The sequence below is a fragment of the Leopardus geoffroyi genome, chromosome E1, assembly GCF_018350155.1.
Source record: "Leopardus geoffroyi isolate Oge1 chromosome E1, O.geoffroyi_Oge1_pat1.0, whole genome shotgun sequence".
Taxonomy (NCBI): Eukaryota; Metazoa; Chordata; class Mammalia; order Carnivora; family Felidae; genus Leopardus; species Leopardus geoffroyi.
The window spans coordinates 57,507,316-57,529,142 of NC_059330.1; positions in this window are offsets into that span (position 1 = coordinate 57,507,316).

Below are 21,827 nucleotides of genomic sequence, written 5' to 3' on the forward strand. Positions count from 1 at the left end.
TGCTCCTTACAAGCTGAGTAACTTTGGGTTTATTTTTTAATTGCTCTGGGCCTTTGTTTTCTTATCTGGAAGGTGGGAATACTAATGCCTACTACAGGGTTATTATATGTTTTAAATGAGAGAGTGCGTACATTTGACACCTTGTAGGTACACATTATCTTCTCTGTGTCCAGGCCTGCAAAGTCTGTTCCTCACTAGCACGTGTTTGCATTGTCATTATCTATTTGTGGGTGTGTGTGTTGCTGTAATTTCAGAGGAGTGATTCCGGTGCAGAGGGTGGCATTATTTTAATCCTGCCACAGACATGGCCATGTAATCGCTTTGGCCTGATTTATAAGGTGTGTGGGGTGGTCAGGGCGCAGGGTGTGTTACTCTAAAAACTCCACATAAGCTGACATAAAATTATCGTGTGAGCAAAGACATGGGATAGAGATCGAATTCGTATTCTTTGTAGACTATTAGGATTTGTTCTTGTGACGATCATATTGTCGGTTTAATTTGCTGGATTTCACACAAAGAAGCCCCAGTCAGTGTCCCAGAAATGCTTATAAATTGGTCTCCTGTGGCATTTAATTACCATAATGCGTAAAGCTTTATTCACTAAGATGAGATACTTAAGAAATATACAGTCGCTTAGTCATTTACCTATAAAGCGTGGTTTCCTCCTTCGTTTTAAAGGTATGTTAAAGAGGGAAAATAGAATGTTTAACTTGTTGCTACTTGGCATACAGATTGTATGAATTATTGAATGACGGGTGATTCTGGTTGGTAGCTAGCTATCTTATGGGACGTGGAATTTCTACTTTTTATGATGATTGTGTATGTATGCATGTTTTCTTCTATTAGATTATAAACTCCTTGAAGGCAAGATTCAGGTTTAATTTTTTTCATCTTTTATAAAACTGAGCTTAATATAGAGTATGCACTCAGTAAATAACTGCTTGGGTGAATAACTAAATCTTCATATGTGTTAGATTGCTGACTTCTAATGGCACCAGTTCTCTCCCCCCAAGTTCAATGAGATTCCCAGCAATAAGGAAAGTAAGGTGATACAGTTTCACAGTATCTTTCCTACATCTGTGCTCTCCAGTAATGGTAAAGCTTCAGGTCATGAAAAGCAACTCCCTGACTCAAAATGGTAGATATTCATGACCTGGTGCAAAACAAAAAGAGAACTTTTTAGGTCAAAAGGAAACAGGAATTGTTGAGTCGTAGCTTTGTGCTAGGACAGGACCTTAACTTTTTAGGTAGTCACAGACCCTTGGAGAATCCAGAAAATCTAAGCAGAACAGGAAAGACATTTTAATTGTAAAAGCATTTCTCTCCAGAAAGTTTCTCCTTTTCAGATAATGTCAATAAAAATTAATTCTTTCATATTTTTAATATTTACTGTGTGAATCGTCTAAGAACTTTATTACCTTTTTTATTTGAAAGAGAGAGAGAGACTGCGCACATGTACGAGCAGGGGAGAGGGGCAGAAGGAGAGAGAGAATCTCAAGAAGGTGCCACACTCAGCATGGAGCCCGATCCCCCAACCCTGGGGTCATGACCTGAGCCAAAATCAAGAGTCAGACGCTTAGCTGAGCCACCCAGGTGCCCCTAAGAACTTAAAAAGGAGGGAAAGGTGTCCTCTTTATGAAGCTAGCATAATTATGATACCAAATACTTGAAAGTGATAGCAACAAAGCTAACTTAAATTGCTGTTACAGAAACATAGTCTGAAAATCTTAAACAGTTTACCAACAAGTATAATTTGTCAGTATTAATACTGTTTCTTTAACATCTCTAAAGAGGGGCGCCTGGGTGGCTCAGTCGGTTAAGCGTCCGACTTCAGCCAGGTCACGATCTCGCGGTCCATGAGTTCGAGCCCCGCGTCGGGCTCTGGGCTGACAGCTCAGAGCCTGGAGCCTGTTTCAGATTCTGTGTCTCCCTCTCTCTCTGACCCTCCCCCGTTCATGCTCTGTCTCTCTCTGTCTCAAAAATAAATAAATGTTAAAAAAAAAATAAAATCTCTAAAGAAAGTTTGAGATAAATTGAGCAGCATATTAATCAGGAGAATGGTAAGACCAAGTAAGGGTTACCTTGGGGATGCAAGAAATCTAACATTTCACTGCACTAGTAGATCAAGTAAGAAAACTCCCAAGGTGATCCTAATTGCTACCTGAAGAGTTATTGAGTAAAATCCAGTACGTTTTGAGACTTCCTTTTCTGGCTAGGGCAGACGAGTTGTGTCAGACCAGCACTGCTGCCAAAAACAAAAAGTACTAGGTAGACCAAAGAGCAATGATTTGAAGGCATTAGAGGCGGCCAGGGCATTGAGGACTGTGAGGGGCCAACATCCCTAGAAGAAGAGAGGTCTGAGGAGGCAGGATCAACATTTGGTGCTATTTGACCCCCAGAGGCATTGCCAACACAGAAGCTGTGACTGAAAAGCTGAACAGAAGACAAGTCGAGACGCTGAGCAGAGTGTTCAGCAGACTTACGAGCATGGGAGGCACAGAAACTGGAGTTCAGAATGACAGCGGAGGAGGGACCCGGTGAACATCCCGGGCTCAGCACAAGTCTTGGCGTAGGAATAATGATGAACATAAGGATGACCCTGAAATCCAGTTCTCAGAAAAACTAACACTCAGTTTTTAATGGAAATACATTAAGATGATTTCCCTCTTCTCTTTTTCTGTTTACTTATTTATTTTGAGAGAGCGTGCACGCACAAGCAGGGGAGGGGCAGAGAGAGGGAGAATCCCAAGCAGGCTCTGCACTGTCGGCACAGAGCCCGATGCGGGGCTCGCTCTCGCCAACCGTGAGATCATGACCTGAGCCGAAATGAAGAGCAGGACGCTTAACTGACTGAGCCCCCCTCGTGCCCCTGTCTCTACTCTTGGGTGCCTGTAGAAGGAGAAGTAAATCCTCTCTGGAGGAAGATTCCATCTTTCAGAACCTCAGCTTAGCTCCACAAATTTTCACACACAATAACAGTCAAAACCCAGGCGTATAAAAAGATTGAAAATCAGGAGAAAAGAGAGGCAACAAGGACACCCACAGAAGATCCAGATATAAGGGTCATCGGCCTTGGACTTTAAAATAACATTGATGAGGAAAAAAAGTAACATTGATGACTATTCTCAGAAAATTAAAAATGGAGAGTTTCAGTAGAAAACCGGAACTATGACAAATACTGAGTAGAAATTCTAGAATTGAAAAGTACAGTAACAGAAGGGTTTCCTAGCAGATTAGTCACAGTTGAAAAGAGCATTAGTGAACTGGAAGATAGATCCGAAGAAAATATCCATGCTGGAGCACAAAGGTTGAATGAGGAGAAAAAGAAAAACACATTAGAGACAAACAGGACACTATTAAAAGTCTAAAAATAATTGGAGAGTCAGAAGGAGAGGAGAAAGGACAGAGGCAATATTAAGAGAGATGGTGGCCGGGAATCTTCCCAAAGTGACAAAAGCTATCAAGCCACAGATTTAGGAATCACTGTGGACCTAAGCAGGATAAAAATAAAACAAAACAAAAAGAAGGGGAAGGGGGAGAATAGGAAGAAAACAAAAGAAGGGAAGAAAAAGGGAAAATTGTTAAAAACCAAAGAAAGCCTTAAAATTAGCCAAAGGAAGAAACAGACGTTACCTTCAAAGGAGCAACTAACACTTGACTTTGCAGAAGAGATGGAAATCTGAAGACCAGAGAACCAAATCTTCAAAGTGTTGCAAAACAACAACAAAAACTGCCAACCTCAAAATTTGTATCAAGCAAAAAATGAAGGTAGAATATAGACATTTTCAGACAGACAAAAACTTGTGCGAATTCATCACTGACCGATTCACACTAAATAAACTATAAAGAGAGTTCTCAAGGTAAGTGGAAGATTATCCAAGATGGAAGCGTGGAGATACAGGAAAGAAAGAACAGTGGAAAAAGGGTAAACGGTGAATAAATCTGAAGTAATATTAAATGCGTAGAACAGTAAAATTAATGACAACAGTAGCACAGAAAGCAGGAAGAGGCTAATTATAGTTTCAACATCCTAAGGTCCTTGTAATTTATATTTAGCAAGATTAAGGAGTCTGGGATAGAAGATACAATACCTAAGGCAGCCCGTCTCTACCGTGTTTAGTGAGAGAATCATGTCCTAATGCCCAAAGACAGGGGATTGACAAGCTTCTGCCTGTGGGCCAAATCCGGCCTGCTGCCTTTTTAATAAATAATATGTTTTTTAGAACACAGCCGTGCCTACTAGTTTATGTACTGTCTATGGCTGCTTTCATGCTCTCGCGCCTGAGTTGAGTAGTTGTTGTGGAGACCGCGTAGCCCACAAAGCTCAAAGTATTTACTACCTGGCCCTTGATAGGAAAAGTTTGCTAACTTCTGTCTATGCTAAAGGATCCTTTGTATCTAATGAATTAGCTTATTTGCATCTAGAAGGGCACTGGTTATGTATCAACCTTGGAAAAATTAACAAAAGAGCCACTCAGATTGTTTTCTGTAAGACAGTTCTCTCATGGAGCTTTAATTGCGAGAAGCTGCTCTAGCATAACCACTAAAAGGATAGAAAGAGGGTTTATAGCTACCATGTTAATAGAGGAGGAGAGGGGAAATGAGATAATAAAAACTACTTACTCGTCAAAAAAAAGACAAGAAAGGAGAGAAGAGAAAAAAAAGAAACGTGGGACAGATAGATCGGTGAGACAAGTTACAAAATGAGTAGTAAGATGGTCAGTTGAAGTGATGTTAGGCCAAGTAGACTTCAAAGCAAAACATATTCATAGAAATGAAGAAGGAAATTTCATAATGAAAAATGAGTCAATCCACAAGGAAATTTGTATGCACATAATAACATAGCTTCAAAATGCAAACAGCAAAAATCAACAGGATCAAAAGGAGAAAAAGAGGGGCACCTGGGTGGCTCACTCAGGTAAGCGTCCAGCTTCGGCTCAGGTCATGATCTCACGGTTCGTGAGTTCGAGCCCTGCATTGGGCTCTGTGCTGACAGGGCAGAGCCTGCTTGGGAATCCTCTGTCTCTCTCTCACCTTGCCCCTCCCCCGCTCATTCTGTCTCCTCCCCACCCCCCTCAAAAAGAAATAAACATTTTTTAAAAAAGGAGTTGAGGTGTTTGGGTGGCTCAGTTTGTTAAGCAGCCAACTTTGGCTCAGGTCATGATCTCACGGTTTCTGGGTTCTGATCCTGTCTCCCTCTCTCTCTGCCCCTCCCCCACTTGCTTGCTTTCCCTCTCAAAAATAAGCATTAGAAAAAAAAAATTTTTTTTTTTTTTTGAAAAGAAAAAGATCTGCTATTGCTGTTTCTTCTATTAGACACAAGTTAGGAAGAGTAGGGTATTTGTTTAATGTGGTATAAATTCTCAGACCAGCTTTCCACATCATACTTAATGGTAAAACCCTAAAAGCAATCTCTCACTATTATTGTACCTAGTAACCCACTTGCAGAATTTCTGCTTTCCATCCTAGCAACTTTGAGCTTGTTGGTTTGGAGTTCTTATTTTCCCAGCGGGAGGGAGTGCTTCTCCCAGAGGATACAGGAGAGTTCCACTGAATTAGAATGCAAGGCTCCCACCCATTTGCGACTCTCTTACCACTGAACCGGAGGGCCTACTTTACTGCCTGGAGTGCTTGATCCTGATACTAAGGGAAAATAGGGGTGATGCTACACAGTGGGGACAAGGAAGGCTATGCTAACTCAGGATTCTCTGGGGTGTCTCTCGGTAAGTATGCACTGTATTGAAGAGTAATGAACAACTGCAGTACCCCCAAAAAGGCAGGTCTGATGGGTCAGATCCTTTAAGAATGAGGGGTAGCATAGGGTGCCTGGCTGAGCCAGTTGGTTAAGCATACAGCTCTTGGTTTCGGCTCAGATCATGATCTCATGGTTTGTGAGGTCAAGACCCGTGTTGGGCTCTGCGATGATGGTGCAGAGCCTGCTTGGGATTCTCCCTCTCCCTCCCTCTCTCCCTCTCTCTCTCTCTCTCTCTCTCTCTCTCTCTGCCCCCTCCCTTGCTTCTCATGAGCTTGCTTTCTTGCTCTCTCTCAAAATAAATAAACTTAAAAAAAAAAAAAAGAATAAGGGTTAGGGTTATCCTGTCATGTTGAGAACTCTGACTACGTGAGGTTCTGATTGAAGACACAGGAGATATGGGACAGGAAGTGGAAAAGGAAAGTTGTGGACACCATCAGTGACCTCATGACCTGGTGCAGAAATGAGAATTGTAGTGAGTTAGCATTTTTTTCTTTGTTATATCTGTGTGTTGAACTCTTATTTTTCTTCTTCCCCGTATTTTATATAGAAATTTGGGGGATTTAATTTGACAATTTAGTCTTTGGAGAGGAGACTGTTTAGTGGAGCTGTACAGAATTTAAGAAATAATTAATATAGCCAGTGATGGATACAGTGGCTGTTAGGACTGTGGCTCCTTATTTTGGTGAGAAGGTGAAAGCATCTTCATTTATAGGAAGATAGCTGCGTGCTATTCGGTGGAAACAGTTGTTTGGTGCTGTATGTAAGTTCAGGTGTGCGTAGAGGGCATATGTGGAAGCCGAGTAGCCTGAAGGATAGCGTGTGCCCATTACCAATTCGTCCCGCATCTTCTAATCTGTGTAGATCCGACTCCCTCTTTGCCTGGCCTGTGATACTAGAGCTGGGCGCTGTGAGCATTTCCCTTTGGCTGGCTGACATCATGTTAGTCTTTGTCAATAGAGGGCGCTGGAGAGTAGAAGTGGGGAGAGAGGGACAAAAGGGGCTCTGGTTCAGGTGTGCTTCCTTTTTTTTTTTTTTTTTTTTTTTTCTTTTTTGGTGCAACAGTCAGCAAGCCAGCATCTGTAGTCCTGGTAGTTCTCATCTCAGTGACGCTTATGGCAGCGTGGCCTACCTGTACCCTCGGGACCATTAGCCGCCACCCAGTAGGGCGCCTGCGTGGACCATCTCTGACCTGAGCCCTCTGTTAGGTCTCTTTGCCGCTGATCGCCTGTGTGTCCTATGGCAGCCACATCCCTCATGGTCCTCGTGCAGAGCCCCGTCTCTCAATTCTTAGCCCATTATTTATATGCCCTCAGACCAGAGATTTCTGCTTTCTGCTTTGCTTCTTCCAGACCCCTTAAAGACTTTTCCCCTCTCTTAAAAGTTAGCCAACTTGTACTAGTTAACAGATCTTTCCGTTAAGTCCACCCTGTTCTCATGATCTCGTGGGCTCATGGGATCGAGCCTTACACTGTCGGCACAGAGCCTGCTTGGGATTCTCTCTCTCCCTCTCTCTCTTCCCCTCCTCCTGCTCCCACACACACTCTCTCCCTCCTTCTCTGTCTCTCTCAAAATAAATAAACATTAAAAAAAAAAGTCCACTCTGTTCAAATTATTGGTGTGGTTTCTGACTCCAACTATTCCCTCACTGCTAGGACTCACTAACTTTGTTATCTAGTCTTGTCTGACATTGCCATCTGAGTTCCTACCAATTAAGTAAGATAGGTGTGTTGGTTTTCTCTTGCCGCGTAACAGGTTACCGCAGACTTGGTGGCTTCGGAGAACGACCAGTGTTAGTTTAGTTCCGACCAGTTCTGCAGGCCGGGAGTGCTGGGCCTCTGCTTGGGGCCTCACAGGCTGAACTCAAGGTGTCGGCCAACGCGAGTTCTCCTGCAAGGCTCTGGGGGAAAAAATCTGCCTCCCGGTTCATGCTTGTTGTGGCAGAATTCAGTCCCTCGTCGTCGTGGGACTTGCTGGCTGTCAGCTCTGAGAGGCCGCCGTGTTCCCCGCCACGTGCCCTCCACTTCAGGCCAGCACCTGCTGTTCTTTCCTTCTCATACTTTGAGCTTCGGACTTCCTGTGTCTCTGACCTCTAAACGTCAAGGGTTCCTGCGATTAGGTGGGGCCCACCTGGATGTCTTAAGGCCAGCTGATTTGGGACTTGAGTCACATGTGCAGAACCCGTTCGTGACAGTGCCTACACTCATGCTTGATTGAATAACTGGGAGAACATATGCATACGCCAGGGCCCAGAACCTTGGTGGTGGGGGCCGGGGGGAGGGAGTCTGAGAATTCTGCCCAGCACAGTATGAAATAGAAATAAGAAATAAAAAGGTGAAAAGATATTTTTGGTACATTTTATACCCAGGAAATCCAAGATGATCAGCTGAAAAGTGATTTGATGCAACAGAGATAAGTCAGTAAGCTGACTAGACCCCTACCATCGGTAACCATTTAGGCCACACGTGGAATGTTTGATCGTATTATATCCTACACAACAATAAAATAAAATATCGTAAGATACCTAGAAATGAGCTTAACGTATATATAGGAAATAGGAAGAAAATGACAGTTTCATTGAAAGAGGAAAGAAGGAGATTTTCTCAAGCAGGAAAATTAAATCCTACAGAGCTTTCAGTTAATTTATAAGTTTAAAACAATTCTTTTTTTTCTCTTTAAGATTTTAAGTAATCTCTATACCCAACATGGGGCTCAAACTCACAACCCTGACATCAAGAGTCACATGCTCTACCGACTGAGCCAGCCAGGTGACCTGAGTAACTTTAAAAAAAAAAAATTTTTTTTTTTAAATCTTTATTTATTTTTGAGAGACAGAGAGAGACAGAGCACAAGCAGGGGAGGGGCAGAGAGAGGGAGACCCAGAATCTGAAGCAGGTTCCAGGCTTCGGCTGTCACCACAGAGCCCGATGCAGAGCTCGAACTCAACGAAACGCGAAATCATGACCTGGGCCGAAGTCGGACGCCCAACCAACTGAGCCATCCACGTGCCCCCTGAGTAATTTTTTTAAAAAGAGAAATGAAGACAGGAACCTGGCTGGCTCAGTCGGTTAAGCGTCCGACTTTGGCTCAGGTCATGATCTCACGGTTTGTGGGTTTGAGCCCCACGTCGGGCTCCCCACTGATGGTGCAGAGCCCGCCTGGGATTGTCTCTCCCTCTCTCTGCCCCTCCCCCACTCATGCTCGCTCTCTCCCTCTCTCTCTAAAAGTAAATAAACTTAAAAGTATGAGCAAAATGAGTGGTAGATAACAAAGATTTTATGAAACTGGACTAAAATCGTGGGGTCCTAGCAGAAGCACCTACGTATTCATGGAGCAGAGTGGTCTTCAGGCCCATCTGTTATATGTGACTTTGATGTATAAAGATGCAGGGTCACAACTGAGTAGTGAAAGGAAGGGTCATTTAATCTGGGGCACTAAATGATGCCCATGCATTCTGTTAGCTATTTGGTTCAAAAAGAAAGCAAGGTAAATCCTAATGTCTACCTTCCACCTAAATAAAACTTAAATAAAGCATCATCTATCTAAAAAAAAATTGAGAAATCTAGAAAAGAAAATAGCAAACGTAAAATATGAAAGCTTTCTGTGGGATTTTATGGAAATTTAAAACTTCTGAATGTGAAAAATAATTAAAAGGCAAACCAAAAATAGTAGAAATGTTTATAGCAACGTGATAAATGGTTAATCACTGAACATATATAAACTCTTATAAATTGATAGGGAAAAAGCCTACTGAGAACCCAAGGGATAGACCTAAATATAGAAACAGTTCATAGAAAATAAAATTTATGCAGGTTAACAAATATAGGGAAATATATTCATTAACAATCAAGGAATTGTAAATTAAGGCCAATGAGATACTTTTTCTATTTGATTATCAGCAAAGGTTAAAATTTAAGATACTCAGTGCTTGAAATAAGCATCTTATACTCAGCTAATAAAAGTACAGATTATTAAAATACTTTTTGGGTAACAGGTTATAAGTATTCATACCCTTAATTATACCCTTTTGTTTTAGTAAGTCTGTTTCTGGATATCTCTCTTAAGGCAGGAATCACAAATTCAGAACAAACTACACAAGAGGGAATTAGTGATGAACATAGTATAAAATGGAAACTCCTGAATAAGCACGGGGGAATTGTTGAGAAAATTATGGTCTACGTACACAATGAAAGTGTTGTGTTGTCTTTAAGAATGATATTTATGAAGCTTGTTTAGTGTGAGAATACTTCGTAAATGAAAACAGAATACAAAATCCTATATAAAGGATCATTTCAGCCATGTCCTTTTTATAAGTTTGGGAAATTCTCTGAACTGAACCGAGTACTTGTGAGAGCGTGAGTTCAGATGGTGGTCGGCGGTGGCTTGCCGCTTTACGCTCTGTTTTCCAGTATTTACCACCTGTTTATTCTTCATTTGCATCTTCCCAACATCAGGATTTCTCTGCACTTGCCTGTCTGTGAATTCATCTCACAGGAGATCGAGGTCGCTCCTGAACATGAGTGGTTCCTTGGTGAGAAACTCACAGCTCCCCCCCGCCCTCACCCCCACCTTTGCTTTTCTCTTTTGAGCATATTTAGAGTCCAAAACGGCTCGGTTACAATTAGCATCTTTTCCACGAGGGCTGCTGTATGGCGTATATTTCTTCTTAGACTGTAGAACTTCTTTGGTGGGATTTGAAAGTACACAGTTGCTTTTCCAGTGTTGGATGTCATTCGTTGGGTGCTGAATGTTTACATTTATGTTTTGGCACATGTGTCGATAAATGACCGCTTTAATGGGGAAAATAACATTACTTTTCAGAAGGCTGTTTATACTTTGCCCGAGAGATACAAGGTGCATAGATTCAAAATATTTCAAGTTGTTGTGTATACACTACAGTGTTCTAAAACGTGAGCTCTGTGAAGGCAGGAAGAACACCGTCCGGCACGTAGAACAGTCTCGGTAAGCCATGCCGAATGAAACAGTTGCCACTTGGTCACTTGGTGGAAGTGTCTGGCGACTGTCACGTGTCGCAGATACCGTTTCTCAGAATTTGTGTCATTTAGCACAGTGTATACTTTGTTGCCTTAAAGCAGTAGTTCTCAACAGGGGTGGTACCGACCCCTTTGAGGGGCGTTTGGAAATATGGACATGTGGTTAGGGGTGCCACGTGATTGGCGTCAGCCACAGTGGCGTTCAGCGGGTAGGAGCCAGAGATCCTGGATCTTTTCTGGTGCCCGGACCAGTCCCATATAATACAGACTCATACTGCGTCCTTCCTGCCTCGGATATCCCTCTAGACGGATGTCTAGGTAGGTGAAAAACCAGTTTATTTTAGTGCAGAACCTATCTTATGTGTATACTGTACGGTTTTCTGTGCTGTTGTGATAATATACACTGAATTTCCCGGGAAAGTACCTCTGGTGTGAGTTGGGGAAAGATTGTACTCTGTGTGGGATTTTCTCAGTAGTCACTTATCATTTTGGAAATCTCATCACTGATTTAGTGCCATTCATAGTATTTGAGTTGCAAAGCCAGTTTTATTTTCTTCATAACACTTATCACAAACTGAAATTACCTTGGTCGTTGACTTGGGTTTTACACTAAACTGTAAGCTCCTTAATAAATGGGGATCTTACATATCCTGGGTATCCGAAGGATACCTAAAGGATACCTAAAACAGAGTGGCACATTGTGGCCAGTTATTAATAACTGATGCATAAACAATGAATGGACGTTTGGACGACTGTCTCATCTATCTGAGCCTGACCTTTACATGCTGATGTTCCTTAAGCTTCTGCCCCAGGCCCTCCTTTCTGCTGCTCTAACCCCCTTCTCTACTGACCACAGCTATGAGCATGGCTTTGATTTGTATTTCTACACTGACATCTCTGTAGATTTTTCTCGAAATTTTTCTTTTCTCGAAAGAGCCCGAATCTTTGCTCTGAATCCAGAATTGCATATCTGTCTGCCAGCTCCCTTCCCAGCTTCATGCTCACACATCTCAAAGTCAACATGCCCTTCTCCAGTGTTTATCTCTGCGAACGACGCCATTATCTTACTTAGTCACCCTGGTGGGAAACCCAAGGGTTATCTTTGATGCTTCCCCTTCCCTTATGCCTATTTCTACTTAGTCACCAAGCCCCATTCATTCTTTCTCTTAAATAATTTTCAAACCCTGCTTTCTAGCCCCAAACCCCCTACCCCGAGACACCCCCTAATTTGGAAATCCTCAAATCTAAAGTACCAAGTCTAAACTCCCTCTGACTGACAGCAGGAGCCTACTCATTGGTTTCCACTTGTCCATTCTTAGCCCCTTATAATCTGTTCTCCATAGTAGCCAGAATTGTGCTAGCCATTTCTTCACTGCTCCCATGCTTTAAGCCTGCTAATCACTTGCTGTTTCCCCAACTTGTCTTATTCCTTCCCCGCTGTAGAGCTTCCATGGTCCGTGCTGTGTCCCTTGCCGTGGCAGCTGGCTGTCCTCCGGAATTTCGCTCACTTCCATAGGCGACCCTCCATAATCTCCTGACGAGGCCAGAAAGCCCTCCCATCCTGTGCTCTCAACAGCACCCTGTGCTTCTTAGCAAATTGTAATGAGTGTGTTATAAAGGTAGCTGTTTGTCTTTCCCACAGAATTGGGTTTTGTTTTGTTTCTAATTCCTGATGTATAGGTATGGCCTCAGTATATTTATATTATCATCATAAAGGATGGCCTAATAGCAACTATAACAATTTGTCTTCTAAAATTTAATTGGTTTTTATCCAGTGATTTTATAGGGTAGATCAATTTGATACGTTTTTTCGGGGGCGTACTCTATTTCAATGGTTCTAAGAAACGTTTTTCTCATTTTCACCACATCTGAAATAGGCACACATCTTGTAGATAACGGCATATTATGGTGCATTTGGCAGCATTTTTCTTAGTAGCACGTAAATTAATGGTGCATCTTACATCTGAAGGCCTCTTAGATTAGATACAATTTGGTATTTTGTAACCAGTTCATTGTGGAAGATTGACTGAGAACCTTGCCGTGCTCAGTCATTCCATGGAAGCATTGCTAAGATTTTCCTGTAGCCACTAGCAGGTAACTGGTCACTGATCCCTTGAAGAAGTTTCTGCCTATAGTCATTTTGGTCCTACTCTGCCGAGTTGAATGTTGGGGACTTGGTTTGTGTATCATTCACTCCAGTAACACACAGATTCAAATTTGTGTATGTGTGTGTGTACCTGTTTTTTGGAAGAACTTTTTTTGATCTCTGTGTAGAGGTGGGCCGGCCATCCATTGGTTCCCGAGGCTGTCGATGATCCCTCTGGAATGCTTTCTGTCCTTCCTTTTGGAAGAAGTTGTAGCTGTGCTCAAAGAGACATTTTCCGCTGCCCTCCTTGGATCTAGGCACGGGCACGCGGGTAAGTTCTGACTGGTCGGATGTCAGCAGAAATGAAGCGTGGGCTGCCCAGGAGTGAACGGAAAAGGAAATGGCTTGCTCTCCAGTTCCTCCTTTCCCCCTTCTAGTGAGAAGAACGTGGGTCCCTTGGTGACCTCATGCAACAGTGATGCCTGGCCAGCCTGTGGGCCGCGGGGGAGAAACATCTTGAGGACGTTGTGCTTGTGTTTGGGGGCCTCTTATAGCAGCTTTCCCTGTGCTGCACCTGATGATCATCGAAGAGACCGTCCCGGTCGGGCTCTTCTGTTTCTGACAACATGAGGGCAGCCTCACCATGGGTGTGTCTCAGGTGTGAAGCAGGTGGCTCTCACTCTTGGACCACAGCGAAGAGTATATGTGCTCTTCGGGGACGCAGTGTGGCGTGATGGATGAAGCACATGCTTGAGATGCGGTCAGGCCTCCGCTTGAATGGCAGCTGTCGCTTACTGTCAGTGTCACGGTGGGCTACTCACGGACGTCCTCTTCTTCTTGTTTCTTTAAGTAATCTCTGCGCCCAGTATGGGGCTCGAACTCACGACCCCAAGGTCGAGAGTTGCGTGCTTTACCGACTGAGCCAGCCAGGTGCCCCTCAACGAGATTCCCTTGAGGAACGAATGAGATCATCTATTTAAAAGGCCTTCCTAGCCCAGTGCTTAGTAAATGACAGCTATTGTCATCGTTAGTTTTTCCAAAGACTACAACCCCAGGCTGTCTGCTGCCCTAGTATTTTTTCCTTTGGGCTTGGTATTTATGGAGGTTTGTCTGATCTTCTAGGTTATATCTTTGGATTAGGCAAAATCATCAGAAACCTTCATGTTTGGACCGTGTTGCCTTGGTTCCCCAGAGAACTGCTGAGGTTTTGAGAGTTTCCTGAGATTTCCCATCATGCTTTTGGCTATGGGGAGGTTGTGAGAGATTGTTTAATCAAGCCTGCCCTGTGCGTGCCCCAGGGCACGGAAGAGGCTGTCCAGGCCTGGACTCTGTCACCTATGTGAGGTATCCCCTGAAAACCTTCTTTAGACCTGAGGGCCAGGGAAACTTTTTCTACCATTGTAGAACTGGTGTGTGTTCTCAGGGTTAATGAGAAGCCATAAAGGACAGAGAAAGGAGTTGAATCATAAATAGTAACATAATTTGGGAAATTGGTAGTTGCTTCCACTATAGGGCAAATTGTAGGTTAGCTCTGCATACCTGTATTAATCTTGACTAGCTGTGGTTCCATTAAAGTCCTTTAAGGAGGTAAATTCTAGGCTTTTTTTTTTTTTTTTTTTTTTTTTTTTTTTTTTTTTTAAATCAGAAAGCCAGAATGTTGGCAGCTAGCAGAAAGGTAATTTTATGAGCGTAATAGGAAATACTTGCTTAAAAAAAAATTTTTTTTTTTATTTTTAAGTTACCTCTGCATTCATTGTGGGGCTCAAACATACAACCCTGAGATCAAGAGTTGCCTGCTCGACCCACTGAGCCAGCCGGACGTCCCAGAAACATTTGCTTTTAAAAATGGGTGTATGAACATAGTATTGGAGACGCAGTTCAGGAGACTCCTGAACTTTGAGTGTTAGAATTGGGGGGTTGTGGCAGTAATTCCGAGATAGCAATTTAAAGTGCAGGGACAGCAGCCTGTGACTGGCAAATACTTGTTAATCCACAAAGCATGGGACTGAGCAGGTCAGGGCCTCAAACTGGCTCAGTAAGCAGTTCACCTTGAACGACTAAAGACTAAACCTGGATGTATAAGAATAGTACATACAGCAAATTATAGAATGCTTTCTTCCTTAACCTAGGTGGGAACCGTAGCATCTGTCTGGAGTGTTTGTTTGTTTGTTTGTTTGTTTGTTTCCATATGAACTTGGCATGCATTTAAAAACAAAATAGAAAATTAAAATTTCAGAGGCGCCTGGGTGGTTCAGTCGGTGAAGCCTCCGACTTCGGCTCAGGTCGTGATCTCACGGTTTGTGAGTTCAGGCACCATGTCGGACTCTGCTGACAGCTCAGAGCCTGGAGCCTGCTTGGGATTCTGTGTCTCCCTTGCTCTCTACCCTTCCCTCGCTCTTGCTCTCTCTCTCTCTCTCTCTCTCTCTCTCTCTCTGTCTCCCTCTCTTTTTCTCAAAAATAAACATGAAAATTTTTTTTAAGAAAATTAAAATTTGTTTATATAACTGAGATTTTTGGGTAGGTTTTCTTGTTCATCATTTCTGAAATACAGGTTTCTACATTTCACATTTTTGATGTGAAATATTAACAATCCTTTTAATACCTGTGGGATGTTTTTTTTTTTTCTTTAGCACGTATAATTGGTCATTTTTTTCTACCTTATGTTTCATTATGGAAACTGTTTAGGCGGCATTTGACTCCTTTACCAGCTTGTGAGTCCAGTGCATATCTGTGAACCCTTCTTTTCTGCTGTCCTTCCATACAAACCCTGAACTTCACAGATGTTTCCAGATCAGAGGACTGGCTGGATGGTGGTATCATCTCTTTTTATATTTGACTTTCCCCGTGTGCAGATTGTCATAAAGCTATTTCTGCTCAGGTCTTGTGCACTTGCCTGCTCTCCCAAATTAGAATCCAACCCTGAGCACAAGTTAGCTTAATGGCTTCCAAAACTGAATCTACAGTGAACAGTCTTTTTAGTTCACAGAATTGCAGAATTTCCTAATAGAAAGTTACCCTGGAGATCATCTGCAGCCCAGAGCGCTCATTGATAAGTGCCCCAGGCGTCGGCTTCGTGGCTTCAGGGAGTGCCCCGCAGTCGTATGGCGCTGGGACTTTGTCCTTTCTTTCATGATCATGAAGGAGAGCCTTTTCTGCATTTGCCCAGATGTACCACAAGTTTTAGAACACAGAGGTATAATGGAGTTTAAAAAAAAAAAAAAAAAAAAAAAAGGAAAAAAAAACAACACAAAACACTGGACAGATTCAGGCAAGTGGTCTTTTCCTCCATCTATCAGGTTTCATATTTGAGGTCTGTGTTATTATTTAAGTGTAACTTGTAGTTATATACTTCAGTGCCATTTATTTGTCATTTAGACACATCTGTGGTTTTTATTTGCTGGTGTGACCGTATCAAAAAGTCCAGTTTATTGACAGAATTGAAATAGGCTCTGATTTAAGGATTCTTCGATCAGTGAGGAGAGAGAAACCATGCAGCAGTGTGAACTGGGAAAGTTTAAGGAATCGCCAGCTATAGCAGGGGATTGAAGTAAAAGGGACTGGCTAGGTAGAAACAGAGTTTTTGAGAATGTGGGAATGGGGGGGAGAAGCAGGACCGCTGCCCCCAGGGCTGAGATGAGGCGCCCTGTGAGAGCCTCCCAGGCTGAGGTCCAGACCTCATTGGAGAGGGCACAGCTGTGGCTCATGGGATAGAGGCGAACTCACTGAGCAGGGGGAGCAGGGGAGCAGCTGGGAAGGAGGTTGCTGGGTGGCCGGGAGCATTGCAAGGAGCCTGCCAAGGAGGGAAAGAAAAAAAAAAAAAAAAAAAAACCCCACCACTCTTCTTCTGCCGTATCTCTCCAGCGCCCTCTACTGAACAAGCGTAGCGTCGTGCCAGCTGGCAAAGAAAAAACGTTGAAAGGCCCCAGATCAGTTTTCACAGAGCGGGCCAAAAGCTGAGTGTGGAGCTAAGAGGCAGGAAGTCAATAGCCAGCTTAGCTCCCTACCTCCAGATTCCTTAGTATTTGGAAGGAGACACTTGGGGAAAGCATGCTTATCACTGATTACACACAGGGCGTATTTTGAAAATTTGTAGCGAACAATGAAATCCTGATCATTAGTAACAACCACTTGGTAGGTACACACCAGGACGTGGCAGCAAGGACCACTGTGTCTGAGAGGCTGGTTGGAGATTCGCTTCTGTTATTTTAAGCATGTTTAAAGTACACATATTCAAGTGTCATTATATAAATTGACTCTGAAAACGGAGTAGCGTTAAAAATTGTAGTGTCGTTTTCATTTTGAGGCTGCTTTAACTCAGGAATGAAATAAAAGGTTTTACAAAATGGCACTTGTGACTCCTACACCTGTAATTGACATGTTAATATGGTAATACGAAAGCAGCTTTTATAGTGGTTAAAGTGTTTACTGAACCTGATTCGTTTTGAGACAAATCATAGTTAAATAGTGCTGAATCCAGTCAGCACTTCCCTTTCTATGCAGGCCTAAATTAAATAGATTATTGAAAAGTTATTGTGTCTATCGGTTCTTTGATTTAAGGAGGGAAGGGAAGGGGGACTTCGGGGATGCTAGGAGGCAGCTGACATCACTGAAGGCAACACCAGAAAGCTCTCGGGACCTGGGTAGCCAGCGCCAGTGGACGGCTTTGCAGGGAGCAGCCGGTGAGACGCATCTGCCCCAGCTGTCTGCCACTCGGCGCAGGATTCACATTCCGAGGAGGGACCAGGAGCGCCAGGCACGGGCAAGGCACTGGGGTGCCAGACCAAGGAACAAGCTGTTTCTGGGCTCCAGGGACATAGGTCCTGGTCCTGGAGACTCCATTCTCACTCCATTTCTCAGCTTCTCTTCCTTGGTGTTGGTTTCATTTCCAGGCCTCCCGTGGTTGGGAGATGTTCCAGCAGCTTCCGTTCCTCTGATCCTGTTAGGTCCATCCCTGAACCTTAGAGTCGTCCCTGAATCTAGCGGATGGCTCGGGAGTGTGGTACCTTTTGATTGGAGCCACTGCCCTAAAAAAGTCCATGGAGTTCAAGGGAGGGAGGGCCTGGTGCTCCAGGGGAAGTTGAGGGGTGCAGTTACCAGTGGAGAAGTAGAGGGAGCTGCCTGGCAAAAATAACAGACAGGGGTAACCAGCCTGATGGTTCAGAGAAACGCCAGCCGAAATGAGGAACATCCTTTTGTTCTGTGATAAAAAGCCAGCGGAAGAAGATAACAGAATGTAGGAACACATTGGTGAAACCGGGAAACGGATGTACCTGTGTGGTGGACAACCAGCACCCTGAAGGTGAGAAGCAGGAAAGGCTGTTTCGCAAGTCTCTGCTGGGTCAGACTTCAGTAGCCGCTGCTGAGGCGCTGTCGGGTGGTCTGGTTCGGTGTTGTAGACACAGCAGCACGTCTTGAGACCTGAATCCTGGGGCTGGAGGCCTGTTAGCACTAAGATGAAAATTACGTCGGAGTTCCTTTGAAATGCCTTCAGGCCTACTGATTTTGCCGTGGTTCTTCTCCATCCTTCCAAAGCCCAGGTTCCTGCAGGATCTCTTCCGAGTCAGTTTCTTTGTCCTTTCCTCCAGAGCTTCCCTGAGTGCCTTGTGGCATTCTGGTCCTGTGGGAAGTGAAAACCCTTAACCCTGGCCCTTGTCCGCCCCCAACCCCATCCTTTTACTTCAAACCCTTCCTCTCCTCAGACCAGGAATGGAGGGACAGGGGGACACATGAGGGAGGGATTCAGCATTCTCCAGAACCACACCCCCTGCCATGACCATTTCTAAATCATTATTTCTTTGCTTTCGCTTTTTTTTTTTTTTTTTTTTTTTTGCTTTCGGTTTCTTTGTTCTTTTCGCTTTTTAAAAGTACATGCAGTAGAATTCACTCTCTGGTATCCAGTTAATGTAAGTCCCAACAAATACATGCAGCGTATATGTAATACATACATGCACATAACCACCCCCACCGTCAAGATTTATTGGGAAATCCCGTCACCCTTCACAAACATTCCCCTGCTCCGCCCCTTCGTGGTCAGTGTCTCACTCCACCCCGGGCCCCAGGCAATCCCTGGTCTGTTTGCTGTTCTATGATTTTTCTTTTCCCAGAGTGTCACATAAATGGAGCGAAACACCGCATGGCCTTTTGAAACTGCCTGCTCGTATATGCTTAGTATATGCTATGCCCCAGTATGTACTTAGTATATGCTATGTCTGAGTGTGCTTTTCTTCTAGTTTATCCCTATTTGGAGTTCACAGAGCTTTTTGAATCTCACCATATTGGGGAGGTTTCCCACCATTGTCTTTTCACACGAGTCTTTCTCTTCTACTTCTAGAGGTCCAATAACATGAATATTGGGCCTTTTGATAATATCTAAGGGTCTGTGAGGCTCTTCATTTTTTTTTTTAATCTCTTACCTTTCTGTTCTTCTTCTATAGTTTCTATTTATCTGCTGTGAACTCCCAAATTCCTATTTGTTTCAAATGTATGTACCTTTATTGCCTCCTGGAACAAAGTTACAATAACTGCTTTAAAGTTAATTCCAATCGCTTCTCGGCCTTTTGGCTAAGATCAAGTGTAAAGTTAATTCCAGCACCCGGGTCATCTGAGAGCCAGCTTGCTTTGTCTTTTGTCCTGGCAGTGGCTACATTTTCCTGGTTCTGTGTATAAGGAGTAATCTTGGATTCTATTCGGGACATTCTGAATATGTTGTGCAGATTTTGAGTCCTATTATAAACTCCGCCAGAGTATGTTGGTTTTTGTTGCCCTTGTTTTCTCAAAGCCTTTACTCTGCTGTTCTGGATCTGTCCCACTCGTGGGTGACTCGCATGTGAGCCCAGAACTGGGAACGTTTATACACCGCATTTAGAGGTCTTCTCCGGCCAGTTCCTCTCTGGGATTCCCCCACACTGTGTTGCTCTCAAGAGCTCCTTTTCCTAATCCTCTGTTAGAAAGAAGAGGTTCTCTCAGGGCGCCTGGCGGGGCTCAGTCGCTTGAGTGTCTCAGTTCAGCTCAAGTCATGAGCTCCTGGTTTGTGAATTGGAGGCCTGCATCAGGCTCACTGCTGTCGGCACAGAGCTCGCCTCGGATTCCTGCCCCCCTCCCCCTCCCCCCGCCCCTCCTCGCGTGCGCTCTCATTCTCTCAAAAATAAAATAAACATTTTAAAAGGAAAGAAAGAAAGATGGGGTTCCCTCAGTTTTAGCTGCCTGTGCCACCACTGCCCCAGGACAGCTCTGTGACTGGGACCTACCCGTGGACAAAATAACAGGCACGAGAGAAAAAGGGAAGAGGAGAAACTCACCCCCATACGGGTCACCTCCCCAAGTTTGTTTGTTATTTTATGTTATCTTTTTTTTTTTTAATTTTTTTTTTTTAACGTTTATTTACTTTTGAGACAGAGAGAGACAGAGCATGAATGGGGGAGGGTCAGAGAGAGGGAGACACAGAATCCGAAACAGGCTCCAGGCTCTGAGCTGTCAGCACAGAGCCCAACGCGGGGCTCGAACTCACGAACCGTGAGATCATGACCTGAGCCGAAGTCGGCCGCTCAACCGACTGAGCCACCCAGGCGCCCCTTATCATTTATTTTTTGAGAGAGTGCGAGCAGGGGAGGGGCAGAGAGGGAGACATAGAATCCGGAGCAGGCTCCAGGCCCTGAGCTGTCAGCACAGAGCCCGACGCGGGGCTCAGACTCACAGATTGCGAGGTCGTGACCTGAGCCGAAGTGGGACGCTTTACTGACCGAGCCACCCAGGCGCCCCTCTCCCCAAGTTTTAAGTCTGCTCCCTACCCCACCTGCTTTTCACTTTCTTTTCTTGCTGTGTTTTTGTATTTACATTGTACTTCATCTGGTTTTTTTATTGTAATCAGCAGCTGAGAGAGGCTCTTGTGGGCTTCCTCCGTCTCGGTCAGCCCCAGAAGTCATAAATTACTGCAGTGGTTTTCCATGCCGCATAACAGATCACCACAAACCTAGTTAGAGCCTAACACTATACATTCAGTATTTCACAATGTCTGTAGACAAGGAGGCTGGGCATGGCTTAGCTGGGCCTGCTCTAGGCTGCAGTCCAGGCCTGGGCTGGCTTTTCATTTTGGGGGGTTGCGGGAGGGGGGCTTGACTGGGGAAGGATGGGCTTCCAAGCTCACTAAGGCTGTTGACAGAATTCATTTCCTTGCAACAGTAGGATTCATGGCAGCTGTGTCTTCAAAGCCAGCACCCAAGAGGGAGACTAAAACCCGTCTGCTAAAAAAGGGGGAGTCTTAAATAACGTAGTCAAGGGAGCAGCATATCATCACCTCTGCTATATTCTAATGGTGAGAAGCAAGTCCTGGGTCCCTCCCACACTCACAGGAGGGCATTTATACAAAGGTGTGAACATCAGGAGACCTCAGAGTCTCTATCAACTACTTTATCCTTTGATCCTCAAATAAAAACTCTCCCTCTGCTCTTAACTCATCAGAGCCGTGGTTCTCTTTTCCATCCCTAGTCCTGGTGTAATGCCGAGTGACTTCCTGGTTCTTCTAGACAGTCCATCCAGCACCCGGACCTGTGAGTTCTTGACCTCCTGTATGCTAGTGACCTTTACTTTAGAACCCTGTCCTGAAATCCCAAGCATATGCTCTTTGCTACATAATTCTGTTTATTTCCATCATCTATCACGTATTAAGGGTAATTCAGGTCTTAACTTCACTTTCCTATTTATTAGATTCTCTGTCCCTTGAGGTCCAAGTCTGTTTTTATGTCCCCTCCCTCTTGTATCGCCCACAGGATCTCCTGAGTATTTCCTGCACATAGCAGGTATTCAAACACATGTTGAAAAATTAAGAACCTTAAATATTTCAGTGACAGCTGGACAGGATACCACTTCCTTCTTCCCTTTTGAAATTTGTCTCATAACACTTTATCAGCCCTTTCTAACCTAAACACTGCCAGGAAATTCTAATTGGATTAGCCAAACTTTGAAAATAATGGGATGAACACAAACACACGATGAATTG